We start from the raw sequence: 4208 nt of genomic DNA on the forward strand, positions 1-4208 counted from the left end.
CTGTTTCTTTTGTACTCCAGGGCACAGAGAGGAGAGAATAGTAAAGAGCAGTAAGTTCGCGTATATGCAATCATCAGACACTCCCCATCTGCCCGTTGTTTTGTTATACTTTTCAATACTTTTATACTGCTCAAACGGGCATGCTCAAAAATACACGTGTAATGCCACGAAAAGTGCACGCAGACACTTCATTTGCAAACAAAACAAGTGCACTTTTATTCAAAACTACCTGTATAACCGAAGAAAAAGGAAAGCAAGTTACAGTAGGCAATTGATACGACAGCTTGCATGGTGCAATGCTAAAAAGTGCAGATTTTCATTCCGTGCTATATAAAATCATCACATTCAAATATTAACAGTTCCCACACACCCAAGGACCGTCCTTCCTACATTTACGACACGTGTACTTGTTGCAGTGCACACAACTCTCTGTGCTATGGTTTCTATTACACTGAATGAGCACCTGACACTGTACTTTCTTCCCTGGGGGAAGGTCCCGCATCAGAGAATTTCCAGTTCCTGCATAAATTCACACCCGATCTGACGTTGTTCGCTTTCAAATAATATTGCATTAGTGCGATGATATTTTCACATATATTGTCTCTTTCTTTCAGGTGTGTAATAGAAACCACAGCATAGAGAGAAGTGTGTACATTGCTTCTTACAGGAAAAGGCGATGGAAAAAGTGCACTTGAATAAAAGTGCACTTTTGTTATACTTTTACACCAATATATGTTCCTGTGTTTGAACGACACGGGCAGATGGGGAGTGTCTGATGATTGCATATAGAGCCGAAGTTACTGGTCTTTACCATTCTCTCCTCTGCATGTCCTGGAGTACAAAAGAAACAACATACAGCAACATGCGGGGACTGGCAGGAACACTCAATAAAACTGAAAAAAAGAAAAGCAAGTGACGGTGAGATACGAAGAAGGCAGCTTCGCCAGCGTTTGTGTGTCAGAACCCGGGGCGTTAGTATGCATCGTGGTACACTGCAGAGCTATAGCGCGTCTTTAGTGAAAACAGCCGTGTCAGATGGGGTTGTATGGATTGATTCTGAATGCGACTGAGAGAATGAAAAGTGAATAAAAAAAAAAGCTAACCTTTACAAGGATCATAAATTGCACCGGCTGTTACAGACTGAAATCAAATGTATGCTTTTATTCTAAAACAGTAATAATAAGAGCAGTTTACTTCTCAAAATGGAGGGGCGCAGGACCAAACTCGTGATCTCTTGATTCCCAAGCGGGGGCTGAGTCTATTGAGCCACGGGGGCAGTTACAGTAAACTGGTGTCAATGTCGCATGTTAAGGCGGCTTTTTGTTTCTGCAGTTATATTTTTGAATAAAAGCGCAATTGTGTTATTCTTGTGAAAATGTTTCTTTGCTATTTGGACTTCAGGCTTCATACATTATATAGTTTATGCCTACATTTTTGTCATCTACTAGTAGAATATAAAAAACGTTTCTGTTTTAACAATGTGTTGACACAGATTACTGTAGAAACGGAACAGACATGAAATGCGTGTGTTCCAAACAACGATCTATTATTTCCACTCTAAAACTCCACTTCACTCCCAGATACTCAATCAAGGCATGAGCTGAGAGAAGTTCGTACACGTTCTAAATTGGTGGGGGGATGGAATAGCCGGCTGCTCCTAGCTTCTCTTTATCAGCACATTTAGAAGACAAAGGCGCTGGAGAGGTGTGAAGGGATTTAAGAAGCAGTTTAAGGTGGGATGGAATTACGAGTTTTTTCGTAGGCTCTGGTAATTCTAGTGTTAAGTGTTACTTTGGTGAGAGGCATTCGTGTTTGCCCAACCCGCTGTTTACGACTTTTCTTTGTAATGTTATGACAGGATTTGGGGGATGTGTCTTAAACCAGTTTGATGAGCATTTCTTTGCTAAAGTCTTTGTCTCATCCCCCACATAAAGCCAGGTTAGCTTATTGGCTGTACGACTTGGAGAGAAAACCTATAAATTTGCTTGCTCAACCACATTCTCTCTCTCCAACCAACATATGATGAAGAAGCATCTCTCTTGCTAACCTGTGATGATGAAGACAACACAATGAAGAGCACAGCTTCAGTCATTTTGAACAGACATATGGCTGAAAGCTGAGCACCAACGATGCTTTAACTAGAGACATTAAGTAACTACAAGTCTGTGTGCCACCTGAATTACACATCACCATTTGATCAGGTTGTATACCTGCCAATATTCAAATGTACTTTGCATTTTGTTATTATTTGTAACTTTGTCACTTAACTCCTGCTTGTCTTTTTACTACATCTAATTGCCTGAGGTTATAGATATAGATGGGAAGGTGGGGATAAGTTATATAAAATAATACCTTATAAACAGTGCTAAGTCTGTGAGATTAGGTATTCTAAGGCTGCATATTAATAATACAATAGGGGAAAGTAGAGCAATATATATATTACTCTACCAAGATAAAACAAGGATGATTCTAGAGAAATAGTAGCGCCTCTCAAGATGGACTGTGTTTTTGTATTCTTTTATGTTAACGTTCAATATCTCATAGTGGACAGTAAGTGAGGCACTTTAGACAGAAACTGTGACCACAATGCAGTGACACGCGGTCAGTCAGGGTGACCAGACACACCGAGCAGGTGAACTCGTCCTGTGACACAAACAGCTGGGCTTCAGCCATCATCAGTCTGAGGAGAGGCAGGCAGAGAGAATTAGTCAGACAAACAAGGAAATGACTTGTGAAGAAACCAAAGTGAAAGTTTGTCTGTGCTCAGTGAGGAGGAGGAGGATAATGATGATGATGATTCCCTACTGCCAGTCCCTCTGTAATATCCCACATCAGACTCATTCCACTTATGTACATAAGTCAGACCCTTCCAGTCTGTCACTTTTCAGTGTCACACACTGGGACTCGCTGTCACCAGCAGTAACAAATGTACAGATGTCTCTGAGACACATGAAGGCTCGTACAACATTTGCTTATATCAGTGTTTCTCAACCTTTTTCCATGTGTCCCCATCTTTTCTTATTAGTTTTTGTGGCAATTAAAGTTTTTATGCACATTTTCAGATTTTTGATTATATTGAGATCCACTCAACAACACTAAATTTTAATTTGGGAATGCACTGTTAGCAGAAGTGCTCAAGTCTCGATCACAATGGAGCATCGCTAATATGTTTTCATCATCAAAATATACAGTCACACTTGTGAAACATTTAAAATTAAAATCCATGTGATAAAATATACGCAAATTCAAACATTTTTTTGGTTTTCATTAAATTCATGAATTTTTTTAGTAATTTTAATAATTCCACATTTTAAATTATTCCATTCTATAGTAATACAAATCAAATTACAAATATTATAAACACTCCTAATAATACTATCATGTCTTATTTCTAACACAGTGACATTTTAGCGATTACAGAAGAGCCCTCTAACGGTAAGAGAGAGGACTGCACTTGAATTCTGATGTCTGCTGACGGCGGACAGGCCTCTCCACGTCACATACAGTATATATACAGTAACACAGCACGTCACTGGGTCGTCTACTTGTCACTCTGTTGTCACTCTCAGCAGCTCCTCTGCCAGGTTTTCTGCAGTACGTCTCTCAATAAACTCACAAAAGCCATGAAGGCAGGATACATAATACAATACAGTTTATTTTTGTATAGCCCAAAATCACACAGGAAGTGCCGCAATGGGCTTTAACAGGCCCTGCCTTTTGACAGCCCCCCAGCCTTGACTCTCTGAGAAGACAAGGAAAAACTCCCAAAAACCTTTTAGGGAAAAATGGAAGAAACCTCGGGAAAGGCAGTTCAAAGAGAGACCCCTTCCCAGGTAGGTTGGGCGTGCAGTGGGTGTCATCTTAAAGTTTCCAATAAAGTGACAAGTGACAGACATGTATGAGCAGGTCGTTCTGGATGTCCGGCAGTCAGTTGTCAGGCAAACTGCTGAAGCTTTTTTGACCTTGTCTCGCCACAATGCACGCTCCGTGTTATATAGTCATGGAGTAATTGTTTGGGATGAGGTTTATCTACTGGTGAGAACATACATGGGGTTTAAGGCTAAACAAAAGTTTTAAATTATTTGTCATCCACAATGAAAATGGCAGAAAGTCACGGGCTGTCATTTTAGCAGCTCTTCATCGTCACTTACGTGTCTGGCTGCGGTCAATTGTTTTGGAATAAATGTGCTAATTTTGGTTTCAGTGGC

This window comes from Polypterus senegalus, chromosome 4 (genome assembly GCF_016835505.1).
Source record: "Polypterus senegalus isolate Bchr_013 chromosome 4, ASM1683550v1, whole genome shotgun sequence".
Taxonomy (NCBI): Eukaryota; Metazoa; Chordata; class Cladistia; order Polypteriformes; family Polypteridae; genus Polypterus; species Polypterus senegalus.